The 19,495-nt window shown below is 40.1% G+C and overlaps 1 protein-coding gene across 3 annotated transcripts in view; it reads left to right on the top strand.

Annotated features, from left to right (window-relative positions):
• Positions 1 to 1,358: 1,358 nt before the first annotated feature.
• lpp (LIM domain containing preferred translocation partner in lipoma) overlaps positions 1,359 to 19,495 on the top strand; it is a 176,495-nt gene continuing 158,358 nt past the window's right edge. Inside the window, exons 1-2 of one of the 3 annotated variants that reach the window (XM_026159643.1) lie at positions 1,359 to 2,279; positions 10,026 to 10,097. The gene's annotated coding sequence lies outside the window, so the exon portion shown is untranslated. Of the gene's footprint in view, positions 2,280 to 7,356; positions 7,495 to 10,025; positions 10,098 to 14,171; positions 14,241 to 19,495 lie in introns of those variants that run through there. The other 2 variants (XM_026159644.1, XM_026159645.1) reach the window with 2 other exon arrangements.

Below are 19,495 nucleotides of genomic sequence, written 5' to 3'. Positions count from 1 at the left end.
GAATATGTAGTTCTACATTTGAGAAGTGTACAAGCAGACATTGACAGAATGGTGAAACTGCACGTATCCTTTCTTCTAAAAGCCAAGCCTTAATATCTATGGGATGATATATCTTTTTTTAAAAATATCTATTCACGTTACTAATTAACTTTACTAGTTATGAGACGTTCTACTTGGTATGTTACACAATCTTTTCAGCCTTTTGTTGGCCCTGTCCAAAGTTCCAGACACTAGTCACGCTATTTGGCAGCCATGTTAATGCATCTGGGCAACTACATGTTTTAAAGCATTATATATGGTTACTTTAATTTACTTTACTTTAATTTTTATGGAGTTTAAAAATTACGTGTATGAAAAATGCTTTAAATCCTTGCTGTTTCCCCTGAAAGTTGAATATCTTTTTACATCTTTGCGATTGCTGAATTCTTCCAAAGATTTCAATTTAGGATTCTTGACTGCCATCTCTCTTTATTATAATGTTGCTGCCTTGTTTGAACTTTATAAGTCATGATGAGCTTATATACTAAAAAAACACACACGTTTCACATATGATATATATATCATATCAGATATATGTACTGTGTTTATTTTGTGTCTAAATTTAGTTCTTTACAATACAAAGAAGTATATCTTAGAAAAAATAAATAAAAATGCAGTTACACTGACAGATATGCATCACAAGTCACAGTAGCTCTACCAAATGACACTCATACAAAAAACATTCTTAGTCGAGAAAGTTTCACTTCCTGCCTGGTTAAACCAAGAAACAACCTCAGGGTCCAGCTTTAAGTCAGCTCCCATGTTAAAATGTCTAACTTTACAGCAGAAATAAACATGTTTACTGCCTGATACAAAAAAAACCACACCTTTGGTCTCCATGGATAATTTCCTCCTTGATAAAAACTATGAATTTTCATATAACTCATCCATCTAGAATCTACAGTTATGAGAATAGCCACTTTGACTGACAGGTGTGCATGTAGAAGACGCTGACTAGGCCTTAGATCCTGTAAATGGAGTGACCAAACTGAACTGCTGTTAGTGCTGTTAGTGGCTTTTGGAGCATTTTTAATAGAAAAATATTGTGACTTTATAGGTTTCTTAATTTTCACTAATTAGCAGGTATCTGTGTGTATCTGTATTGCATCCACACAGCTTATGAATGATACTTAATAATGAAGCTAGTTAGCATTAGCTGATAACTTTGCACTCCATCCTGTCATCCAAATATGCTCATTTGTGTTTCCAAAACAAATAAATAGAAACAAGAATAACATAAAGGTGGCCAAAGTACTAACAATAGCCAAGCCCATCTTTTATGTACAGCATATACATGAGGGTTGAAGTATCGAAAAACATCAAAGGGAGGAGAGAAAATATAAAAAGGTAACTTTAGCTAATGCTATGTCTTCTTAAAATCCCAGTGCTTCTATAATAATGACCCAGAAGATCACAGGTCTTCCAAACTTCCAAACTTCCAAACTTACTGTTTGGACCTCTGGCTTGTACCTCCTGTCACATCTAATGTCTAACTTATGTGATTACCTGTGACAGGTTAAGTAATCATCTCACACTTTGCAAAGGCATCCCGTGGGCTGGACTGGAAAGCATTTGGAGTGCTGGTTCTGGCCCCCATGTTTCTTTTGTAGTGATACAGCCCATGAGAAAACCTGGGATAGAATCTAGGCTGTCCCATATTTTGTATTGTCGGCTGAAGATGAGCTTGACAAAGTTTTGTGTTATTTTTTAAACATTTTGTATTTATTTGTTTTTGGTGATGTCAGATACTAACAGGCAGAGGTTGTTGTTTCTGCAATATGACAACAACACCTCGAATAAAGAGAGTGAAATATGCAAACAAATACCACAAGTTAAACCGGACCCTTATTTGGAGGGCCACTTCTGGCCCCCAGGCCACATGTTTGACACCAAATCACTGCACACTCTTCTTTCATTTACATTTTAAGGGTTCTAAGTATCGGTACGTTCAATTTTTCAGTATTTATTAGGATGACATTTTATTTGAGGAGAAAGCCTCCAGCGTGGACCTTTGCCTGACTGCAGCGTGCAGCTGTGCGCACAGACCGGAGATGTGTGCGCACTGAGGGCCGTGCTGTTTTGGCCTGCTGCCTTACATGGGCAAACCTCTGAACTGACTCAGACGAGCTGGAATTTCAGCGTGACGTCACTGCCTACAACTCTCCCAGAATTTGGATCAAGTAGTTTTCACTGTTTTTGGTGGGATTTCAGCCCCTGTGTTAGGTTTCCTAGAAAGCGAGGTAAGTGAAACTATACGTCGCACCTTTTCAAACATACGGGCGGTTTCCGGTGCAGTTTGACGTGTTGCTGTTAAGAACCCGGCTCTGGAGCAGTTCGTGCTCACTTTGTTCGGCCTTGTTGGGATGTAATGTGGATTTTACTGCAGCTCGGACGGGTTCACAGTGAGGGCGTGGACTCTGTACCAGAGCCCGGGCCGGTAGGACTGTGACACGGGGAAACTAACAGAGCTAACTTGTCGCTAGCTAGTGCCGAGCTGGACTCAGTCATGCACAGAAAACACGTTCAAACACTGTGAAGCGGCTCATTTGGCTAAACGAGACTCGGGGCGTCTCTGCGGGGCTCCTAGATTTAGCACAGTGGTTTACTGCAGAGCAATGCGGAAGACACCAGAGCCCCCACAGAGCCCTCCATCAGAAGGGAAACATGTCGCTGCTTTTTACTTTAGAGCGCCCAGAAACTTCCGTTTACTAAAAAATAGTTATTTGTATCGTCACTGTTGCTGCTTGTTGGACTCGTTTGCCTCGAATTCGCCACGTTGTTCGAGTACTTTTCATAGCCGCGTGTGTCACAAAGTAACACATCTGTGCTTTGTTGGCGTTATTGCTACAGAAGTATCCTTCACAGCAGGGGAGTCAAACTTTTTAAAGGCGAAACAATAAAAAACAAACAAACCCAACAACAACAACTATCAATGCGAATCTGTGTTCTCCACTTTGGAAAGAAGCCTTTATGTTGTCGCTGATGACGTCAGTGACAATTTTGACTGTACTGTCAGGTGACGGTACTTTTGAGCGTGGACACATTTTTCTTCCACTTTAGCATAAGCGTCACCACCTTATAACGTCTATGCATCCCAATATCACCCATCCTAGTTGGATCATCTAGTGGGCACTTTGAGCTCAGTTGGGGGCCACTCGAGGGAAAAAATAACAAGAAAGAAAATAAAGTTTTTATCATTAAACCATACACCACTGTCAGTTCAGTTCAGTTTTATTTCTATAGTACCAAATCACAACAACAGCTACCACTAGGTGCTCAGTAATGTAAGGTAAAGACTCTGCATTGATAGAGAGAGAACCCTCTGTAAGTAAGCACTTGGCAGCAGTGGGAAGGAAAAACTCCCTTTTAACAGGAAGAAACCTCAGTCATAACAAGACTGGACACAAGGCAAAGGGGACAGGATAAAAGACAGAGAGCTGGAGATTAAACTGATTAAATGCGAAGTGGCGAGAGAGTGGTAAAGAAACACTCAGTGCATCATGGGAAACTTCCAGAAGCCAGGTTTATTGCAGTGTAACTAAGGGAGGGTTCAGAGTCCCCCGATCTAGCCCTAACTACGTGCTGCACCAAAAAGGAAAGTTTTAAAGTGAAACTTTTAAAGTAGAGAAGGTTTCTGTGTCCTAAATCCAAACTGGAAGCCTGTTCCACAGAAGAGAGATCTGAAAATGAGAGGTCTGTCTCCCATTCTACTTTTAAATATACTAGGACCCACAGTAAGCCTGCAGTCTGAGAGTGAAGCACTTAACTGGGGGGGGATGATACTATGAGATAAGACATGGCCCAATGATCCATCATTTTTTCATCTATTACATTATTTAAATGAAGGAATATAGTACAAAAGTCAATGTTATGCCTGCCTGCCATGGGGATTATGTTGGATTTATGGTTTTATGGTGGTGACACATTGTAACTGCAGACATTTATGAAGTCCAACCTTGTATGCACTTTCATACACATGTATCAGTGCAGCCTGCATTCACTGCAATTGGCCTTTTGGCCACCACTGTCGTCTGCTACGTGTTTCCAGCTTCTGCCGCCATTTTTCCCATCAACTGGAAGAGAATGAATCAACTCAAAGAGACAATTAGTTTGTCTTTCGTAAACAACACAGTCAGGCATTGGTGTAGATATTTATTGAGACTGGGAAGCTCAAGTGACTGTTTGTTAGCCGTTTGTGTAATTATTTTACAGTTTGGAACTGAATGTATCAATCGGTCAGTTTTCTAATGCTTATATCCGGGTCCTGGGTCACAGAGGCAGCTCTCCACGCAGAGATGTCCAGACCTCCATCTCGCAGCTACCTCCTCTAGGCTGTGGTAGGCTCTGGTACTGACACTTAGACATAATCTCCACAGTTTGTCTTGGGTCTGCTCCAGAGTGTCCTTCCTGTAAGATATCTGAAACATTTCACCTCTGAGGTGTCCAGGAAGCACTTAGTCAGTTGTCTGAGCCACTTCAACTGACTCCATTTGATGTGGAGGAATATCAGCTCTGCTCCGAACCACTTCTGAGAGACTGAGATCCTCACCCTTTCTCTAAGGGAGAGCCCAGACATCCTCCAGGGAAGGCTCATTTCTGCTGCACAGACACAAACTAGGCAGGTTAAAAGTCCAGCATCGATCATAATGAATAAAAATACTGCATCATTTCTTCTTCTTAGAAGCATAAATGAAAGCATTTTATGATCATGTGTGATTGCCTCTCTATAGTCCTGTATTCCTAATCTTCTGTTGCAGCACCAGTTAAAACTGTTGCCTGTCATTCCAGCTGCATATCTGTTTTGTGATCATCTTTGGGTGGGATATATACTCCTGTTATGACCTGGACAAAATGGATGAATAAATCTGCTTTGCATTCCCACATAAATTCCTTCTAGATTGAAGTTTTGCAGTGCATAAAAACCAACAAAGTGGAACTTTAAAGGCTAAGTCCCACATCTACTTCTCTATAATTCTGCTGTTGTATGGTTTGACAGGATGATGGTTTTAAAATGCAGATGCAGTGTATGTAAGATTGTTTCATGGTAAATGTATGGGTCTCTGCTTTTTACATTGTGTGTTTATTCAAATTCAAATTCAAATTCAAATTCAAATTTTTATTTGTCACGTACACAGTCATCAGTTTAACAGCCTTTTGAAAGGGTTTCAGACTCGCATAGTCACAGGTGACGCAACATCTCCAAAACGGTTGTTAACTGGTGTTGTACATCAATAAAATATGAAGAATTAGTTTACCCGACTAATATTTGTATCGGTGACTGGACAGGGCAGTAACATTCAGTTGTCAGATAATAAGTCATGCACATCCATATAGTGTACAACAAGCCAGGCTGTAAACCAGAGAGGAGTGCTTGTGCAAATAGTGGCCAGAGATATGGACTTTTCCTTTGCAGATATGTTTAAAAATGTTTGGTCTGTTGACGTAACCAGTACTGAGGCAATACCTCCGTATTTTGCTTCAAGATTTCCTCAGAAAGTTGACTAAACTGAACCCTTTTATACCTAAATGGATCTGACGTCATCTTCCTCTTTGTGAGTGAAACAAGAATCTTGGTCCAGGCTGAAGGTATTGTTCTGCCTTGGAATGAAAAATAAATCTCACTTTCTTCTTTAAAAGACTGAATTCAAACTTTGACTTGGATGTGAATTTCAAATCAATAACACCAAGGTCCCTTGGGAGAGCTGTCATCAAACTGAATACATCTGCGTCGCTCCGACACATTTTCTACTCAGGCAACATTAAACGAAACTGTCTTTAAAATCTCTAGCTAAAAAGAACTCGTTTGACAGCGTTGATGATGTTAAACTTAAAAGATGAGTGGCTCTGCTGCCTTTGAGCCTTGGCCCCCCTGGTAGTTTTAGTCAAGTTATTCCACTGTTTGTGTTTCTTGACATATTTTAATGAGAATGTCCTTCTCTGAAAGAAACGGCACCAGTTTTTCATACTCACACAGCACCTCTTTTAGAAAACACTACCTCTATAAGCTGTGATAAACCAAGGATCTTCTAAGGCTGTAGATGGTTAATTACAATTAGTGTTGTTATGAATGGCGGTTAGCTTTGGCAAGCTGATCCTGGGTTCGAATCCACCATCAGGCCAGAGCCTTTCTCTGTGCAGTTTGGATGTTCTCCGTGTGTCTGTGTGGGTCTTCCTCAGTACTCCGGCTTCCTTCCACAGTCCAAAGACAGCTTTCACTTTGGGTTCTTGGCTAGCTTAGTGTTAGCATTGGTGTCTGGCTAGCCTAGCGTTAGTATGTTCTCTGGCTAGCTAAGTATTAGCATGGTGTCTGTGCATAAAGCCGAAGTTGTGTTAGCAGCTTAATGCAGCTGTTCCCGTCCTTTATTCAGTTTCCACTTTACAGTGGAACCCCAACTTACGAAATTAATTCATTCCCGAGGGTCTTTCGTAAGTCGAAAATTTTCGTAAGTTGAAGCACCCATTGCACCTTTTAAGTGAGGCGATGCTGAACGATAGGCTATAGGCTAATTGCTAACTAGAACAACAATAAGTCGTTCAAGTGGAACAGCGAAACTCAAGTACGGAAGCCAAGGGGTTGTCACATGATTTGGAAGGCATTGTAGGCATTGTAGGCTCAGCCAATCAGAGCCCGCAGATTTCGTTACACGGGCATTTTGCCGTAACACGGGCAGAAATATATTGCCGTTCAGTGCCTTCGTAACTTGAATTTTTCGTAATATGGGGTATTCGTAAGTCAGGGTTCCACTGTACTATCACGCTCCTGTCCTTTTGTGCAGTAAAAAAAAGTTATGTCCATATCAACATTGTAGACGGCGTTGCTATTTCCTCCACGCCCTGTGAACTGAAATCATTGGATTGTAGTGCAAGTGCAACAGGAACCACTAAGCATCAACAGGCAGCTAGACTAACAATTCCAAGGAACTGAACTACTAGATTCCTGATTCCCATCCCTAGATCCTGAAGGACATTTGGATCTGAATGGGTCAGTGATGTTTTCTTGAGTGGCTGAAGACACCATCTCCCAGTTTTTCATACTCCATACATTTCTGAATCTGCATCCAGATCTTAATCAACTCAAAACTCATCATTTAAATTTGGGTCGATATGAAACTTCCTTAAAGGATGACGAATGGGTTTATTGTTATTGCACAAAAAACGATAAAATTGATGCAAATATGTTAAATGAACACCAAAGATCGCCTGGGACCGATAACAACACAGTTCCCCACCAGCCCCATGATGCAACCTACACAGCATAGCATAACATGTCTGTGCCTGTTTAAGACTTCTGCTGTTTTCTCAGCTTGGGGTGTGACATGTAGTGGGCTGGTTTTCCCAATACTCCTATCTGACTCTTATTTAATCCAAAAGAATCCTGTAGGATAATTCGGGGTCGTCCCCTACAGCTGCAGGGCTCCTTCAAAGCTAAAACCATTTCGGGGGGATTTTTATTTTGTAAGTACTTGCGGTATCTGTTTGATGAATTTTATTAGTGTTGATTTCAGATAGAAATACACACTTGAACCCAGACAATGCTACTACTAATAATGCAGTCTACGGTATATAACTAATGTCCATTCAGCATAACATTTAAACAAAAAGTAGCATAAAGGTTGAATTTTTATATCTCATGGAGACGCAAGTCATCAGTTTGCTGTTTAATGTAATGACATCTTTGGAAAATCACCATTGATAGTTTTTTGGGTTTTTTTCTTTTTCTTTTTCTAGGAAAATAGGTCAAAAACAGAGTTTTTACAGTTCCAACAAGCTTGAAAGTCAGTATTTGGTGTGACCACCTTTATTCTTCAACACAGCCTGAAAGCTTTCAGGAAAGCTTTTCTGTTGTTTCTTTAAGTAGTATTCAGGAATAGTTCTCCAGGCTTCGTAGATGGATGTTTCTCCCTCCCACACTGTTTCAATAATGTTGAGGTCCAGGCTCTAGGGAAGCCAGTCCGTGACTGATAGTGTTCCATTGTGTGTTTTTTCTATTCAGGTGTGATTTTATTGCATTGGCAGAGCGTTTTGAATGAAGCTGATTACCAATCTTTGAAAATAGTGGATCAAAACTTTACTTTTCTATGACAAGTACAACATCACTGGCTGAAATGGAGCCCCAAAACATGACAGAGCCTCTACCGTGTTTTATAGATAGCTGCACCCCATTCCAAGATGTGCCAAGATTTAATCTAATCGCTATTTAGGAATCACCTTGTTGGTGCAAAATACAATTTTATTTCCATCCATTTGTATGGCAAATGTATGAAAAATGCCAACTCTTTGGCATTTTTCATGGATTCTGCAAAAGAAATAGGAGCAAATGGTGTTTTTTTTTGCCACAGGCTTCCAGTAACAAAGTCCCCAAAAATACAATTTAAAAGTGGTTCTTTGCTTTTATGTATAGACCCAACAGCAGTCCATCCATTTAGTTTGGTGCCGTTCTTATCCTTGAATGATTCATAGATCAATGTTAAGTAGCTTAATAAACAAACAACCAAAAATCATTCATCTGAAAATGGTCAGGTACGAGGACTGGACTGAAAATTAGTAAAACAAAAAAATGTTGAAGACCTTCAGAAAACCCTGGAAACCTTTGCCCTGGAGCACTTACATATCATACAAACACAAATACATATCAAAAGCCAAATACTTTATATATTAAAAGTACCTACAGAAACCTTTTTAGTTAGCATACGATGGTATGACCTCCAGATTTAAAAGATTTGATAAATGTGATGGATCAGATCTCTGTGCTGTTTTAACTTTCCAAATTCGTCTGTGATGCCTCACCAGTGCACCATGCAGATCTTGTTTGTCAGTAACTCTTTCACAGTTACACAACCAGATCCCATAATTATAGAGCGAGCAAGCTGACATTATCAGTAGATAATATAGTTTAAGTAACTCATCTGATAAAAAGCATGATATGGATTGCGTAATTTCTTGGTTTGACATGCATATTAGTCACTGGTAAATGGACCAAAACCAGTGTAAAATGCAGCAATACAGAAATTAGCCCTTGTAAATGTGTTTGTAGCATACATATTTTTGCCCATGTGACCTCAACCTGGATAAGCAGTAGAAAATCCATGTACAATCACCATGAATAAGAATTAGTATATAAATAAGTTACCGTGTTAATTATTCCATTATTACAATCTTCATTCCTGTTGGCTAGTTAATAGTTGTTTTTTTTTTTAAGCTTAAAAATGTGTGTCACAGCCCGTCTTTGGTTGCAAGATGATTTTAATTTTGAGCCTTGCAGTATGACTGTTTTGGAGGGACTAAAATATTATCACAATTTTTTCACCCTTTTATCTTTCAATTCAGAATTAGGTTTTAGCCTTTTTTCTTTTTTTTTTTTTAAAGTTTTGCTCCAATTTTGGCTGGATAAATTGGACATTCAACATTTTTGAAACCATCAGACTTCCATCTGATGGTTTGGTACAATCAGATGGAAGTCAGATCAGCCAAGCTCATTGAACCTGTCTGCTGGAGTATGTAGTGTCTTAAATTTGACGCCTAATCCCTACAAAGTAATGAGATGCTTTGACTTGAACACATGATGGCCAGTGCAAACAAATTGGTCCTTCACCTGTCAGGAGTGCATTTATATTAAATTTTAGTCTGTTAGTTCTCTCTGCTAAATAATTGTTGTGCTGTGGTGAAATATTTTCTGCGGTGTCACTTGTCAGCATTGTTGTTCCCGCTCTACATCTTTGCTATGAAGTATTGCTCCCAGAGGGGTGACAGGTGTTTGACAGACTCAAATTTAAATGGACAACCAGCGCTTAGGTTCATGCACGATTTATAGGAAGCCTGCCCAAAGTTCATCTTTCTGCTGATGAACAACACAGTCATGGAAAAAAAAATGTGTGTGAGATGACAGGACCTACTTACCATGCCAGTGTGGGTCCTGCATAGCACAATTAAAGTTGTGTAATCCATTTGAGTAACACTGAGGATTTTTTTTTTTTATTATTTCTCAGTGTCAACAGACTTCAACATACGGCTTTCATCGTCTTCCAGAAACACTACAGCGACGTCAAAGTGGAGAAAAAGTAAGAGAGCTTTTTTGCTTTGCTGAGTTTTACCTTTTTACATGTTGCTGTGTTTTCTGTCACGTGGTTCTACAGGGAGTGCAGAATTATTAGGCAAGGTGTATTTTTGAGGAATAATTTTATTATTGAACAACAACCATGTTCTCAATGAACCCAAAAAACTCATTAATATCAAAGCTGAATGTTTTTGGAAGTAGTTTTTAGTTTGTTTTTAGTTTTAGCTATTTTAGGGGGATATCTGTGTGTGCAGGTGACTATTACTGTGCATAATTATTAGGCAACTTAACAAAAAACAAATATATACCCATTTCAATTATTTATTTTTACCAGTGAAACCAATATAACATCTCCACATTCACAAATACACATTTCTGACATTCAAAAACAAAACAAGAACAAATCAGCGACCAATATAGCCACCTTTCTTTGCAAGGACACTCAAAAGCCTGCCATCCATGGATTCTGTCAGAGTTTTGATCTGTTCACCATCAACATTGTGTGCAGCAGCAACCACAGCCTCCCAGACACTGTTCAGAGAGGTGTACTGTTTTCCCTCCTTGTAAATCTCACATTTGATGATGGACCACGGGTTCTCAATGGGGTTCAGATCAGGTGAACAAGGAGGCCATGTCATTAGTTTTTCTTCTTTTATACCCTTTCTTGCCAGCCACGCTGTGGAGTACTTGGACGCGTGTGATGGAGCATTGTCCTGCATGAAAATCATGTTTTTCTTGAAGGATGCAGACTTCTTCCTGTACCACTGCTTGAAGAAGGTGTCTTCCAGAAACTGGCAGTAGGACTGGGAGTTGAGCTTGACTCCATCCTCAACCTGAAAAGGCCCCACAAGCTCATCTTTGATGATACCAGCCCAAACCAGTACTCCACCTCCACCTTGCTGGCGTCTGAGTCGGACTGGAGCTCTCTGCCCTTTACCAATCCAGCCACGGGCCCATCCATCTGGCCCATCAAGACTCACTCTCATTTCATCAGTCCATAAAACCTTCTTGAGATATTTCTTGGCCCAGTCTTGACATTTCAGCTTGTGTGTCTTGTTCAGTGGTGGTCGTCTTTCAGCCTTTCTTACCTTGGCCATGTCTCTGAGTATTGCACACCTTGTGCTTTTGGGCACTCCAGTGATGTTGCAGCTCTGAAATATGGCCAAACTGGTGGCAAGTGGCATCTTGGCAGCTGCACGCTTGACTTTTCTCAGTTCATGGGCAGTTATTTTGCGCCTTGGTTTTTCCACACGCTTCTTGCGACCCTGTTGACTATTTTGAATGAAACGCTTGATTGTTCGATGACCACGCTTCAGAAGCTTTGCAATTTTGAGACTGCTGCATCCCTCTGCAAGATATCTCACTATTTTTGACTTTTCTGAGCCTGTCAAGTCCTTCTTTTGACCCATTTTGCCAAAGGAAAGGACGTTGCCTAATAATTATGCACACCTGATATAGGGTGTTGATGTCATTAGACCACACCCCTTCTCATTACAGAGATGCACATCACCTAATATGCTTAATTGGTAGTAGGCTTTCGAGCCTATACAGCTTGGAGTAAGACAACATGCATGAAAAGGATGATGTGGACAAAATAATCATTTGCCTAATAATTATGCACTCCCTGTAGAGCTTGGTTGGAAGGTTAAGTGTACTAATTTCCACACTAGAAACGTAGGGACTTAGTCCTGGGTCTGAACTTCATGTTCTACCATAAAAGCAGCATGCCCACAATGAAGCTGTAATGATGGGCTCAGTGTTAAACAGTACAAGGAGTTACTTGTTAATCATTGTGTTCCTTCCAGTGAGGATTCCTATGAACTTGTTATTGCTCTATTATCTTCGTGAGCTTTTGTACATCAGGTGTAATGTCACTTATCAGCAAGCCTTAGTGTGGAGACAAGTGAGTCGTGCAAATGCAAGAAAAAACTTAACATATTAGCCGCCACTTCCAAAATACATCGCAATCTCCAACTTGTTTTGGTAGTGGATGTGCATTGTGGGTAATGTAGGCATTACGAATAAAAAAGAATGCTTGGAATCATCTTAACTACTTCCACAAAGGAGGCTTATGTTTTTGGTAGCATTTCTATATCTTCAAGAGATCAACTTTTCGAAAAGTCTTGTGATTCCGATAACTGGAAAATGATGTAGGAGCTTCAGATTGATACCATAGATGCATCTACCAAAAATCTCAGAGACCTCGACCTCCAGGTCAGGGTAAGCTTTCTAAAAATCTTGTATATTGTGATAACTTGAGAACAAGACGATAGCAGATATGGTGGACACACCTTTAGGTTCATTAGGTTCATCCAGCACAGACTTGGGGAATAATTTTGACCATAAAGCATATCTTACAAGGTAAACCACTGCTTCCAGACAGTCTTCCACTTCTTCAAACCAGTAAGCGCTGCAGGCAGCCTTGTGAACTTTTCTTCCTTCAGATAGATCTTGTTGACTGAAGCGTGTCTAATAATTGTCTTGGATTGAGTTGAACTAAATAACAAGTGACTTTGGGTGTTTATGTGGGTGGAAAACACACCCCAGTAAAGGAAAGTGGTGAACTTCATAATCAAAATGAATGTTAAAAAAAAGGTGATTGTTTTCTTTTTATTTTGTTTGCATGATCATTTTCTAATGATGCCAAAATCAAGAAAAAATCGGACTGTCATGGCCGAATGCTGGTTGTAGGAGTCTTCTCTGTCCTCTGTGAATGGCAGGGTCATTGTAACCAACACCTGTGTCAGGTGGAGCTCCAACGTGTCAATCTCACAAGGCTGCAAAGCAGAATCGGGATTACCATCTAAAGTCCAGGAGGGACAGTCACTAGACAGGCAGCTGATTTTTGCTTTGAGATTTATCATCAAGTATTACTTAATGATTTGTTTTGGAAAGCTTGGGTGCGCCTCCGTGCTGCCACCTGATGCTTTCAAGTTTTGTGCAAAGACTGAAGTTGCATCAGACTGGCTTATAAGCGCCTTTACGTCTTTGCATAAATGAGTCGTGAAGTTTTTAAGGCTCTTCTGTGTTTACATTGCAGCTGCCTTCTCGTGAGGCCCCATTTAGCAGTCTCTTTTAATATCCTTCCAAACATGCACTTGGAGTTCAGCTTCCTATGAAAGTAATGCAAATGCCAAAAGAAGGGCAGAGCTTTACTTTAACCCTGTAGACCCTTCATATCACAGATGTCTCAGGTGCACATTATTTACATATATGGCATTAGAGTCAGGGGGAAAACTTTGACTTCTCATTTAACTGTTCAGACTGACTTTGAGTCAGATTTCTATGAAGTTTGTTACAGAAAACGATTCCCCGCATTAGAAATGAGGGAAGCAAAAACAGAAAATGACTTTATCTTGAAGTGTCAGTGAATGGTCTTCTCCTGTGGGATTTGAATGAAGTGGGCTGAGCTGTTTCAGGAAATGAGCACTCTCAAGCCAAGTTGCTCCTCAATACACTTCCAGTCCATGCAGGGCGTTGTAATGTTCTCTTCTACCGGCTGTTTAGCGGCTGACCTATGGCACTCGTGGGGCGTAATCAGACTTTAATTACACCCTCTTAATCACTTGAAGACAATCTGTGCGACAAGACCGCTCCTCACAGCACGTGGGCTGTTTTTACCTGCTAATCTGGCCCTGCTTTCCTGGTTAATAGGGAGTGAATTATATTGATATTCACTTTATTCTGCATTTCTTGGACATTCCTGTACTTTTGAGGCCGCTCATTTTTTCTTTTCTTTCTTTCCTTTTTTAAACTATATTCTCTTAAATATAAGAGCAAGCTCACACTGTCACCCATCTTAGGTCAGACTCAACCAAAAACAATGTGAAAAGTCTCTACAATCATCATTATTATTCCAAGTGAAAGGTATGCACCGCAGAACTGGCTCCGTGGAGTGACTCTGGCTCACAGAGTATGGCATTCCAAGCTAAAAGCAAACCAAACTGATATTGCCCTCCAATACCGTCTTCATATTTTCTCCATATTTGGAAGTGTTTACCTCCTCATGATGGTTGACAGAGGTTGGATGAGGGGATGTGAGTCATTTCAGCTGCACAAGGCTTTCTGGGGGTGAGAGGAGTCTTCCAAGTCACTGCCATTTAGTGAAGCTAGCAGTTTGTGTGCCTCAGTGATCTAAAGAGAAACTGTGAGTATCATTATGTGCTTAATTTATAATCTAATCACTTGAAAGGAGCTTAAGTAGCAGTTTCACACATGTATTTTTTTGCATATAATGCGGCTGCTTTTGGGAAACCTTTATCATTATTATCATAATATGAAAAGGTGAGGGGATCGATTTGGATTGTTTCTCTGGCTCACCAGATATTTTCAGAAAATGTTTAAAAAGTTCAGATGAGCGCAGCGCTCCAGTGACACATTTTTCTTACTGCGAGACTGACTTTGTACGCAGATGTCTCAGTTATGCCAGAAAGTTAGAGATGAAGGTGAAAAATGCAAAAAAAAGTGTTATGTCTGACCAAACCGAACACACATTTTTGGGGCAGAACTTTTTAAATAGCCCAGTATGTTTTCCTGTAGCTGTCCTGTGGTTGAGTGTGAGTGAGTGAGGGGCAGCTCAGGTCATTGAAGAATTCTGGTTTTGCAAACAGCCACTCTTACTGATAGCTACACCTTAACAGGTCTGACCTCCCTCCTGGCTCTTACTTTCACACTTCAAACACTTAATGGCAGCTGCCTGGCAGTTTTTTTCCACTTCACAAGTCGAGCAAGAGGTAAATGATTTTACTTTGCTGCGAGGGCTCAGGCTGCTGATTTTAGTGATGGTGTGGTCTGATTATCTAATTACTTCTATCTCTAAATTACACTGGGACTCTGTAAGCCTTTTAACCTGAGAGATAAACTGCCTGCGTAAATGTTTCCTTTTAATTTGTGTTTTATTACATGCCACTGAAAATATGTTTGAAATGATTATTTACACCGTTTAATGTTAAGTAGCTTCTGCCTTTGTGGGAAAAACTTCTCTGAGCCATGGGGGTCAGACACGTGACCTTTTAGGGTGTCCTGAGATATCTGGTGACAGATATCTAGTAGGGCTGCTCAGTGATGGCAAGCATTATACATACAGTGAGAATCCAATTATTTTCTAATGTAATAATTCTGATAATTGTTAACTTGAAATTTTAAGTAACTGAAAAGCAGACTGATTGGCTTAAACCTCAAATGCGTGTCTATTGCAGGAACCTTATGAAAGGAGAATCAAAAGCCCCGGCTTAGGTGGTAGTGTTATTTATTTTAATGATAGTTGTAAAGTGGCATCAATATTTATAGGAAAATGACCTAATCAGGGTCTTTTTAAGAAATTTAAGAAAATTTTAAGTCTGTGTTATCTTGCTAAGCAAAAGTTTATATATTTTAGTGGAATTTCTGACTATTTAACCAATAAAAATGTATTTTTTCCCTTGATTTTCCTTTGGGGGAAGGACGAAACCTCCTTGGGGGAAGGACGAAACCTCCTTGGGGGAAGGACGAAACCTCCTTGAGGGAAGCTCTAAAATTTAAGCAGAAAAAACCTCAACCAGATTTATAATTATCTTAAATAAATATTGAGCTCCAGCCCTGGGCTTTTTTGGATTGTGAGCCAGCAGGGAGTGAGCGTTAGGGGTTTTTATGATGTTTTTATTATAAACAAGCTAAAACTCTTACATGGGTACTGTAAAGAGGGACAAACAGAAGTTTCTTCAGTATTCCTATTAAGAAGAATGAGATGGCTGATCAGTTTTGCTGGTTTAATAAGCAGTGACACGTGCCGATCACGGTGTTACATCAGTCTTTAGGGGCATCTCTAATACTCTTAAAATGACTTAATCTGGTCTCGGTCTTCTTTGCATATCCTTAATTTCAAGATGCTGGCGCACCCAGATTGGAGGAGATTGCGTGTAGTTTTTTTTTCTTTCTCTAAAGTCAAGTCTTCCAAATGAATCTTGTCAACAAATTAAGGCATGATTAACAGGAGCAATTACACTGAGGAACCAGCTGAGTTGAGGAGAATCAAGCTAAAGTGGAGGAGATTATCTTTCCTATTAACGAGAATCACTTTAGGGTTTGATTGCTTTCTGTTTTTCTGTTGAACTCCTGTTTACTCTGTAACTAATGATGTTTTCTTTACAGCCATTTTCCTGTGCTGCTTAGACCTTTAGAGTGCAGATCAAACTCACACGTTTGGTGCGGCTCCTGTTTTCTCCTGTGGCATCAGAGATGATGGACGTGACATATTCAGGAATTAGTCAAGCTTTGGAACTTGTGCTTTTTGAGGAAAATCAAAATACGCAAATCTTTATTCATATGTCAGAATGTGTGTGGCTGGGCATCTTGATTTAGGGGTTTTCCTCGCAGCTGAGGCTGAATTTTCTTTCTCTCGCACTCGTGCTGGATAGAGTGAGTCAATAAACAATCTCCGATGCATTATTTTTCAGGACAAGTCAAAGCTTTGGCCGCACCCCTCATTTTATTGTTGATTTGGCAGCATGCTGGTGGCCTTTATCATGTTTGAACACCAATCATCACCTCAGTTTAAGGTCTTTGGCCCTTTGAAGTAGGTTTTCCTCAACACTTTGCCTGCATTAATTGTCCGCGTTTCCATTGCAAAACGAGGCCCGCACCCTGCGCTTACTGTTGTGATCCACCTTCTTGTTTGGCAAGTTGTCAGATTTGTGTTGACTTGTCTGGGCCAGGCATACGCCGACATATTTCATAATAATCGAGTCTCCAACTTTTGCTTAAATTTACTGTGTTTCGGTTTTGTTGTAGAGCTCAGACTTTCCCTCCGTACGCTGCCAGTGAACTCTCGGCTCCCGAGGCCTGTGGCCATGAATTGTGTTCTCTTAAGTTCAAGTTTGGATTTTTCCGCAATTTGTTAGATTTAGTTTGCCTATAAATTTAGAACAAGAGCGGTCAGTGTGTGCATACCTCTACCTCTACCTAAACTGAAAATTCACTGCACACCATGCAGGAGGAAAACTGGACCCAGATTAGCTTGATATTTAGAACATCACCATGATGTGTCCTTATTTAAATCGGATATTTATTCCAACTTAAACGAGTCCAGTTTTACTGGTAAACGATTCTATCCTAAAATCTCTTCATACTGATCCAGGTTGACTCAGAAATGTCATCAATTCTATGTTGGGCCAACTGCCGTCTTTGACAGGATCTTCCTTTTTCAGAGGTAAATATTACCATATAAAAGAAGCTCAATATATGTTGGTACTTTTAATTGATCATTTACAAAAAAACATTTGAAAGAGAAGAAAAAGGGGGGAAAAAAGAAGCAATTTAGGGCTTATAAATACAGAAAACTCCAAAATTTGACCCATCAGGGCGAGCTGAAAGGAAAGAAGGGAGGCCCATCTCTAAAATGATTTATTGAAACTACTTGGGTTTTTTTTTCTTTTAAAGGCGCTGTTTTCTGCTTGAGTAGAACAAAACAATGTCAGATTCCCTCTCGTGCTCTTGCTGCCCTTTGTTTTTGAAATTCCCATCTTTTGTTCTATTGATTTTTCCTACTGGTTTATACTTTCTCAGTTTCTGGAACACAAAAGGGACTCGCTGAGGAGCAGGGACTTTTTTATGGAGGCATGAACCAGTAAAAAAAACAAATTTTTTTTTTTGATTAAACTATGAAGTTCCTGAAAGGGTTCCCACGGAAGTTCCTCTTTCCTAAAATGTTTTCTTGAGTCCAGTTTCAGACGTCAACATCAGCCTTTAATTCATATTTTCTCTGGCACGTCTGAGCAAAACTCTTTTTCTAGCCATGATTCCTTTTGTATGAAAACTGTTTCTATTAGTCATATAATAAGACTTTAAGCAAGTGTAGCTTAGGGTGGTAAAATGGAACATAAAAACACTGGTGCCTATATAATAGACAGATGTCATTAATCTTATTCACATATATAAGTGATGGTCATGATACTCATATGATTCATCTTGATTCCCAAAGGGGGTGATGAAGGCTCAAAACGTGCTGGAAAGAATGACATGAATTAAAGAGCATTAAATCTTAACCTCCTGCCCCCTCCTCGTCTACTTCAAGGGCCTGCAGCTCAGAAAATATTCATAAAATGTGGGAGAATTTCTGCGCATTGCAGCGCAACAGAACAAGTTTTTGTTTCTGAGCAAGTTGAGGTGAGAAGTCCCGATTAGATTTTTCGTGGAGAGGAGCCATCGTCATAACAGTAAATATTTCACACAGTAAAGGACGAGAGGTGCCCCAATCGTTTAGGATCAGATGCCACTAAATGATTAATCTCAGATTAGACAGAAGCTCGAGGCTAATGGGACACTTTACACTTGCTTGGCACGCAGTGACAGATGCTGGCCTCTAAAGACCATCAAATTACTGAAGCATGCAGTTGGCAAAACACGGGGCTGTTAATGAGGTGCCAGAACATTTCAACTCCAAAACATAAAACAGATTGAAATGATGACAGGACGAAGAATTCAGATTTTACCTTTGTATGCTGTGAAACCAAGCGATTTGAAACGCTTATTATTAGCACTGTAAATGACCTGAAACTTTAACCAGATTCAGACTCATACATTTTGGAACTTTTTTTTTTTGTGTGTGTGTAAAAGTCTGTTGTTGCCCAGAAGTTGCCTTTTGTTCTCATAAAGTCAATGAGACTGGGGGAAATACCATAGCATAAACCTCTCTTTTGAGGTTGATTTAAAGTCGAGGAGGAACTGTAGACACGAGAGGAAGTGGTTGGTAAAACCTGATGTTTCAGAGTTTTGTGTTTGGAGTGGATTTCAGTGCTCTCTGCCAGTGTTTGAGAAGTTAAGGCAGTGCTTACAATGCTTAATTGACTGGGAAGAGTTGTGGTTTTCCATTACGTCAGGCTTGGTACAATTCCTAATCTTACTGTGTCATTTTAACTCTGACTGTGGTGTCAGCAGTTGAAGTTTTACCCCATCACTCCTTGAAAGAGCTGCATTTATCAGTCTCCAGTGCCCACTTGGCTCATTGGCAGGATTAATTGGCAACAAGTCCCCCGTGGTCCAGGAACGTAGTTACCTACTGACCCAAATCATTATCCTGACTGGAAGCCACTGTCTCCACTCCACCGGCTCACACCTGGGACTGAGTCTTCACGTAACCTCGCATTTGTCCCCGATGCACCCGTACATCACGACTTCAGTTTTCTGTATCTGCAAGAAACAGGCTGTGTATGCAAAACGGAGGCGTGACAGGTTATTCGTTACCCTCAAGGCCATTTTGTGGTACTTGTATGTAATGTTTTGGGATTAAGCAAATATATCTTCTGATTTTGACTTGTGATTTGGGGCTTATTCGTGTTAGCGTGGTAGCTTCTTTTCAGGAACTGATGTACTTAGATTTCAGGCCATATCTTTTGCAAACAGGGTTTTCCCCTATTTGCAACAGAT

The sequence above is a fragment of the Astatotilapia calliptera genome, chromosome 23, assembly GCF_900246225.1.
Source record: "Astatotilapia calliptera chromosome 23, fAstCal1.2, whole genome shotgun sequence".
In the NCBI taxonomy this organism is placed as follows: domain Eukaryota; kingdom Metazoa; phylum Chordata; class Actinopteri; order Cichliformes; family Cichlidae; genus Astatotilapia; species Astatotilapia calliptera.
Note: the sequence above shows the minus strand (reverse complement) of the source record. Positions and strands in the feature narration are given on the sequence as shown.